The sequence below is a fragment of the Nannobrachium achirus genome (assembly GCF_963921795.1).
Source record: "Nannobrachium achirus genome assembly, chromosome: 7".
In the NCBI taxonomy this organism is placed as follows: Eukaryota; Metazoa; Chordata; class Actinopteri; order Myctophiformes; family Myctophidae; genus Nannobrachium; species Nannobrachium achirus.
The window spans coordinates 18,684,502-18,693,517 of NC_137816.1; positions in this window are offsets into that span (position 1 = coordinate 18,684,502).

Genomic DNA, 9,016 nt, shown 5'->3' on the forward strand with positions numbered 1-9,016 from the left:
AAAAATAAAATACATTTTCAAGACATTAAACTTAAAATAAAATAAAGACCAAATAGCCTTTACTAACCTGAATAAAATAAGATAAATACCTTTCCACTAACCAGGACTTATTTCAATGCTTAAAGGGTAAGAACACTTTGGTAGAGGTTTGGATTGTGAAAGAATTAATGCAAGTCTGAAGAGCTGAGTTTTGAGAGATTTTTGACTGATACCAGGGTGGCTGAATCTTTAATGTGGTTCCACAAAGCGGGGCACCGGTGACTTCAAATGCTCCGTCATCCCAGGTTGAGTGCTTGGCCCTGGGGTTTGTATGAACCGCAGAGTTGGCAGTGCAGTGACTCTCATCTTGCCAAATTGATTCTTTAAAGACATTCCATTATAGTTTCCATTGTGGATTTAGTGTTGTTGTTTTCTGTGATGTAGCTCCATTATTTTGTCAGGTGGCCTGTTTGATTTCCAGTTGATATAAACACAAGTAAAACAAACAACAAGAAATTGTGTTCAATCACTGGGGTCCCCCAAGGTTCTATACTTGGTCCACTCCTTCTTTACCCTTCACATCAAAACTATGAAAAACTACTCACGACGTCTTGCAACGCAATGTCTTACAAACTTGTAGATCTGCTATTTTCCCTGAATGTTCAACCCAAATTAGTGAAGCTCTAGTTTCAAGTGGTTGAACCATCCGTAGCTGAGCAGGTGAGCAGGTGTTACCAGGTGAAAGCTCTGGTTAAATCACCTTCAGTCATGAATGACAGAGGAGAGACAGAAGGTTCTAGAGGTAAGTCCGGTGATTTTAGACCAATATATAATTTGCTTTTTACAGTACATACCTGTAGTCCTTGGACCAGCAGAGAATATTAGCTTCAGAGTCAGCTGTAAGTTTAAGCAGCGGGCTCCCTCCCGTGCATAGTCTTGCTGTTAACAAGCATTCCAAAACAGTCTATGTTAAAATAGCTTCAAAATATATTTTTTAAATTATATTATTCGACTCCATTGGTAGCGTCAGCTAAGTTTGATGGGCGGTAGATATTAAACATTATGTTTGGGAGAAGACTATCTACTGAAAATATGTCAAAATATGAATGATTGTTAGCAGCAAGAGACTTGAAACGGGAGATCACAGTTTCAACTCAGATGACTCTGGAGATACAGTAATATTCTCTGTTCAGCCAAGGACCACTGGAGTACAAATTATATATTAGGCTATGCATAAAATCATCAAACTCACTCTTGAAGACTTGAGATAAACCGAGACAAAGAAAATGGGAGAAACATTGACCAACATAAAGACTGTTAGTATTTTTGCCCACTCAGTGAAAATTTGCCTGCCTTTTCTGTAGTGTGGGAAAATCCTGACTCAGAGATCTGTGTCTCTCTGTGGCTTTCACACACTTTCTGCGAAAGTCTGTGTCTGTGCCTAACGGTGGTGTCGTGGTTAAGACACATAGCTGCTCTAGGATCAAATCCCACCACAGGCTTCTCTCCTGTCTCCCCAACACTGTGACCCTCTCAGCTTTCCTACTGTCTGTCTCTCCTATGCTGTATCCCTCTGAGCCTTACCATAGCATGTCACCACAGCACTGTCTCTCTATCAGCTTTCATACTGCCTGTCTCTTCTGCACTGATTTACTCTCAGCTTTCCTAATGTGTCTCTCTGGTCCTCTCCCTCTCCGTTTCCTAAAATATGTCTCTCACACACTGCCAGCTTTCCTACTGTCTGTCTCCCCTACACTGCCACCCTCTCATCTTTCCTAATGTCTGTCTCTGCTATGCTGTCTCCCTCTCAGCTTTTTTAACTGTCTAAAATACAAAATACAAAGGGGAGTGACTGCCAGTAGTAAAGTGGTGTTGGTTTCATTATTTCCATTTCAGCCCTGCTGGATTTGTTTGGCGACACTAAATCACCATGTTGTTGGCTTAGTCTGACTGCATTCAACTCACCTCACCTCAACAAACATAACAACTAGACCACAATAGATCATATTAGATCGCAGTAGATCATACTGCAGAGTTGTGGGTGGTATGGTATGTGTGCATTGAAGGCCACAAAGTATATATTGTGCCTAACTTCAATTTAGATCAGCGGTTCACAATTCATGGATTGACTTACACCAAGCCAAGGTGAATGTAATTGGAATGGAAGACTTAGTTGTCTGGGTCTCCATGACCACAGTCGCATACCAATTATTTAGTTTGTGGAATAAAAGTATACTTGACCACATTAACCCTGGCATCTCTATTTTAGGAAAGTCATTATAGGCATAAAATCCCAAACATTTTCAACATTTTTCCCAATTATTCTTAATTATGGAGGCTAGCAGTAGTTCAGGCCTATAGTCCCACAGGACCCACACTCATACACCTCCAATCACATACAGCCACGTTCCTAATGATTCAATCTACACTGTCTTGCAGACTGACATTCACTCTTACATGTTCAAAATCTCTTGCTGCCACCACAATGACAGCTTGTCAACATATTTCAATGTTCAATTTTCTGTGAACAAATGTGCACAACGCATCACAATGCGATTCCAACTGGGATAGATTAAACTTTAAGTACTAAAAGAAAAAACAACAGTGGGTCAGGAGGCCGAGAGTGGCCATCTGGGAACTGAAATTATCCCAGTTCTATCCCCTGGCTCTGGGATTGAAGTTAAAATTAGCTGGAGAAAGGCACTATAGAAATGCAGAGCAGCTAACAACGATTGTTACGATTCACACACAATGTCACACACAATGTCACACACGATGTCACACACAACGATTGTTTGTGTTTGTGTGTGTGTGTGTGTGTTTGTGTGTGTGTGTGTGTGTGTGTGTGTGTGTGTGTGTGTGTGTGTGTGTGTGTGTGTGTGTGTGTGTGTGTGTGTGTGTGTGTGTGTGTGTGTGTGTGTGTGTGTGTGTGTGCGCGTGTGTGCGTGCGTGCATGAGTGCGAGTTAAGTGCTTCACTGCTTGATGTGCAAGCGCGCATTGTACATGTGCGTATGTTAGCGCATATGTGAGTTAAGTGCTTGGTGGGCCCCAAAGTATATCCATCAAGATTGGCTTAAGAGTGAGCAGAAAATCAAATTTTTAGCTTGGACTCGCTCACAAAGCCACAGGTTTTTTCTTTTCAGATGCCTTTTCTTTTTAGAATCCTGAATCACTTCTGAGATTCAGAAACAAAACAATATAAAGGGACGATAATTGGACTTTATTTTAGTTTCTGGAGTCTTCTGCAACCTTTGCCCTCTGTGTGTCTCCAAGCCCAGTCACTGTGGTGAAGTTCTGCCCCTCGGACGTGCAATATGACAAACAGCCAGTATTTTTCTTGGTCGGATTTGAATGGCATGCATTGTATGCACAACGTTAATGATTGAACGCAGCAGAGCAACCCAGCGCTCTCCCTCAGAGCGCGTGGAACCACTCCAGAGCGGAATGGATGGAGCCTTCCACAAATATCCCTGCTCCATTTCTCTGCCATGTGTACCCCCCCGCACACACATTCTGTCTCTCGCACCCTTTCTTTCTCTCTATCCCCGTTCTCTTTCTTCCTGCTCTCTCGCTGTCTTACTTTCTTCCTTGTATGTCTCCCAGTCCTCACACCTCGACCTACTCTGCCTGCCTGTGTGTCTGTCTGTCTTTCCTCTCTACCTCCCCCACCTGCTCTTATTCTACTCGTCTGTCTGTCTGTCTTTCCTACTCTCTGTGTGTCTGTCTGTCTTTCCTCTCTACCTCCCCCACGTGCTCTTATTCTACTCGTCCGTCCGTCCGTCCGTCCGTCCGTCCGTCTGTCTGTCTTTCCTACTCTGTCTCTGTCTCCAACCTGCTCTTATTCTACCGGTCCGTCTGTCCGTCTCCCACTCTCTCTCGTCACACAGGCTAATGTTGCAGTGATCAGTGGAACAGAGGCCAGAGAACTGGATGTGTATCATTTGTGGCTGTGTGTTCATTCCTCCTGCCCGCTGGCGGCTGAATAAATGTCTCTTTCTCTCAGCGAGGCGAGTCTGACTGCAGCAGATTGCCCTGCTCAACAGGCCATGACAGAGTTTGAATATTTTCATGCAGTAAAAGTTATCAGGTATTTACCCCAGGAGGCGATGGTTGGCCATGGTCCGTCCCCTACATACCGCCTCGCTGAACACGGAAATCTGATATTTTGTTCCTTTTTTGCTGACTTCCACCGGCTTATTTCTAATGAGATTTATGCTCAGTTCACCTCTAATACAGAACTTCTGAAGCGGGGATTATGCCGAGGACCGCCGCCGAGTTTTCTGACGCTCATGAGTTCTCCCAGTGGAATGCATCATATTAGCATTACAGTATGTTGTATAAGAATACATTCGACCACAGGCGCTTAGCTGCTCCAGCTCTCACCATCGAGCCAGTGTCAAATATATAGAATAATAAAACAATATTCCTCATGGTCCTCACTTGAATATTGTGACCTTTCAAAGTTTAACTGAGTATGTACAAGCTTAAAGGGGAAGACCACCCATTTTCAATATTGAACTGTGTCATTAATATACTTTAGAGGAGTTGTGTGGAAATAGAAAAAAAGGTTCCCCCCCTTCTGTGTTGCCTAGAACTGGAGGATTGATGTTGGGGTTTGTATTGTAAAGTACAACTTGATGACATCACACATTGTACTTTACAATACAAACCCCAAAATCAATCCTCCAGTTCTAGGCAACACAGAAGGGGGGGAACTTTTTTTTCTATGTCCACACAACTCCTCTAAGGTATATTAATGACATATTTCAATATTGAAAATGGGTGGTCTTCCCCTTTAACCATTGAACACATTATTCCCCTGCTCTCTTTGATCTACTACCTACTGCCGTGAATCTGTCCAATATTCTGCAGTATGGTTAGATAGTGATAACGTCTTAAATTTTGTCATGTATACACAGTATGTTTAGATTTTGCCACATACTTTATATGGTATATTTATTAGATGTTGTCATGTATAGTAGGTCTATGTCAAAAATGCATCATGTATATCATGTAGGGTCCGCTCTCCTTTACGAAATGCTGCCATTCCGACATTGACTTCTAATTGTCGGAGTGGCGGCACTTCCATAGAGGTTAGGGTTAGTGTCGGAATGGGGGGATGTCGGAATGGGGGGGGTACAAAATCTAAACATACTACTACAATATGTTTATTAGGATGTGTCAGTATTTTTAGATTAGACAAATAGGATCATCCATGCACATACAGAAAAGTGATTTTAATGGTAATCTGCGTTTGCTAATAAAACTGTTTGTTGCTCTTCCAAAGGTGTATCTGACCATTCATCTACAAAAGTGGTTCTCAAAGTGGATTTCAGGGACTCATATATAGGGATCTAAATTGACACTTACAAGTCTAACTTTGACGGTGTACAAATGGAACCAACTGGACCCTAACAGGTCCAATTGTTAAGGGGAGACCTTCAAATGTCAAAGTTTGAGAACCACTGATCTACAGTATTGCTGGCCACGTGTCAACATCCCTCCAAAGACCCACAGCCCATGGTATGTCCCCTGTGGTGTCCTCTGACCCCATGCATGCAGCTCAGGCCCCGGGGACACCATGAGGAGTTGTTCAGTAACTTGTCTGAATGAAACGGCCTGTCTGCTTTCAAGTGTGCTCTGATAAACACATACACCACCGCTCTGCTCTGCTCTGTGAGGGAAATGGATGGACTTTGAACTCTCTCTCTCTCTCTCTCTGACTCCCATTCTGTCTCTTTCTCTCTCTCTCTCTCTCTCACACACACACAGTCGCACGCACGCACGCACGCACGCACGCACGCACGCACGCACGCACACGCACACGCACACCCCGTCACTCTCACAATCTCACATTACAAACACAAGTAGACACACACACATTCTCACTCTCTCCCTGTCTCAATCTCTCACACACTCACACATGCGTTTGCGCTCAAACACGCATGTGAACACACACGCGCACACGTTCTCTCATTTTCTTGCTCTCTCAAACACACCACACACATTCTCTAATTCCTTCTCTCTCTCTCCCAAACTCACACACGTACGCACATGCACATGCACACACACACACACACACACACACACACACACACACACACACACACACACACACACACACACACACACACACACACACACACACACACACACACACACACACACACACACACACACACACACATCTCAGGGCTTGGAGTTATTTGTTATATAAAACCAGTATAAAGAATAAACAGGCTCCTGTAAGACTTCATTCTAACATTATATAAGCTACAGTCAGCCGCTCACAGTGACACAGCACAGGCATGAGCAAGTCACCAAGGAGGAAGCTCATTGGCCGTCGTTACACTGATGACGGCAGCGATTGGCTGGCGCTGCGGTACGGCTGTTGAAGTGGCTAGAGATCAGACAGGGGCAAAACAATTAACCACTTAATTCCTATACTTTCCCTCAGGGCCCTAAACTAATGATTTTGTATTTATTTATTTATTTTATTTTTTATTTGTTTTGCTCTACACTACACTACATATCTTTGCAGACAATGGCAAATCAACAAGCTTGTTGGTCTGTTATTTTCCCCACTATACAATGCTGGGGTTCAATTGTTTAATGTGATGAATCCAGCTGAACAGTGTGATTCACCTCTGCATTCTATACTGGTGGTCCCTGAGAAGTGCCAAGTACAACCAGAGTACCCCATGCTACACAGTACAACCAGAGTACCGCATGCTACACAGTACAACCAGAGTACCCCCCCATGCTACACAGTACAACCAGAGTACCCCATGCTACACAGTACAACCAGAGTACCCCATGCTACACAGTACAACCAGAGTACCCCCCCATGCTACACAGTACAACCAGAGTACCCCATGCTACACAGTACAACCAGAGTACCCCATGCTACACAGTACAACCAGAGTACCCCATGCTACACAGTACAACCAGAGTACCCCCCCATGCTACACAGTACAACCAGAGCACCCCATGCTACACAGTACAACCAGAGTACCCCATGCTACACAGTACAACCAGAGTACCCCCCCATGCTACACAGTACAACCAGAGTACCCCATGCTACACAGTACAACCAGAGTACCCCATGCTACACAGTACAACCCCATGCTACACAGTACAACCAGAGTACCCCATGCTACACAGTACAACCAGAGTACCCCATGCTACACAGTACAACCAGAGTACCCCATGCTACACAGTACAACCAGAGTACCCCATGCTACACAGTCAAATCTAACCACATGAACCCTACCATCCCAATTCTGGGGCCAACAATCGGCTAAGATTGCAGATCCACAAGTAAATTGGGAAGAAATGCATTCATTCTTAAATAAATGGAGGGGACGGATTTCCATTCTGCAAATTATGAAGCTTGTAAATCAGCTATCGAACCTTCAGCTGAGAGATTTGGTGTAGAAGGAAAAAAGGACAGCTACAGATTAGGGCATTCACGAATAGTGATTTTTAGTATTCTTTTTCGTTTTTTGTTTTGATTCAATTTTCAAATTCAGAACCCACCAGGATCCACCTCAACAAACAGACATGCATGACTGCAGAAACAATAAAAGGAAACATTGTCAATATTAGTATTGGAAAGATAGAGGCAACCTTTTAACTCTGCTTCATTAATTCTGACACTAGTTGAAACTGGATGAAACATTCTATTGTCTGTGATATGTTCTTGTTTGACCCACGTCTGACCCCGGCATGAGCCCAGCAGCTGTTGTGTTTGAGTTGTAGGCAGGCCCTGACATCCTGGACGGACGGACGGACGGACACACACACACACACACACACACACACACACACACACACACACTATGTGTACACACACAAATACTACACCCACACAAACTCTCACACGCATGCATGCACACACATGCACGCACGCACACACATAAAGAGTAAGGTACGGTAGGAGGGTACAATGTGTGAGAACACAAAGCTCTCACATAAAGAGTAAGGTACGGTAGGTACAATACGTGAGAACACAAAGCACAAACGCATGTGTGCTGGAACTCAGGCTGACCAGCTGCTGTATATCCTGGTAACATTGTAGTAAGTAAACAGTAAACACAGTCAGAAATGTGTTGGTGCGAGTCCCACTCAAACATCTCATACACTGAAAACACAACGGACAGAAACACCATGTTCAATACTCACTGTCCTAAATAGTCTTATTTGGGATGTTCCTTTTAGGCAGGGTGTATAACTGTATTTCAATTGTATTGACTATACTTTTACTGTTCTCCATTTTTGTCTAATAAAATAATCAATCAATCAATCAAAACAGCAACAACCAGTAATAATAACACATTGACATTTCATTCTTGAAAAATATGCAACAAATAAACAAGAACACTGTTATTTCTAGGTAAAAATGAATATGTATATGCTACAGTGCATCATGGATGTATACCTAATCCTATATCCTCTGTCCATCCTTTCCTTCCATATTGTCTCCTGCCCTGTGTTTCACTGTATTTATTTTACTGCCTCCTGTCCTATACTCTCCTATATGCTGTATTATATTCATGGCTTGGCTGAATGCTTGATTCTGATGGATTAACCCTGGCATTCTGTGATCTGTTATTTCTCGATGGCAGACAATTTCTCAGTAACAGTAACATTTTAAATCAAAAGAATATTTGTTGTTGTTGATATACTTTGATTGCAATCAAAGTATAAGCACATGCATGTGTGTGTGTGTGTGTGTGTGTGTGTGTGTGTGTGTGTGTGTGTGTGTGTGTGTGTGTGTGTGTGTGTGTGTGTGTGTGTGTGTGTGTGTGTGTGTTAATTATGTATTCATGACGTATCACATTACTCACCCGGTCAGCCATGATCATGGAGGAGTCAGGACCCTCCATGGAGTTGTTTCTGGAGTCTGGACCTCAGACATAGGTAGATGCCTCCTCTGGCTCTGGAGCATCTGTATCTCGAGGGCGTGAATCAAAACACCATCCCAGTTCCAACGATGGACCAAGGGCGGAGCGCTTGTTTTAAGTGGAGATGACG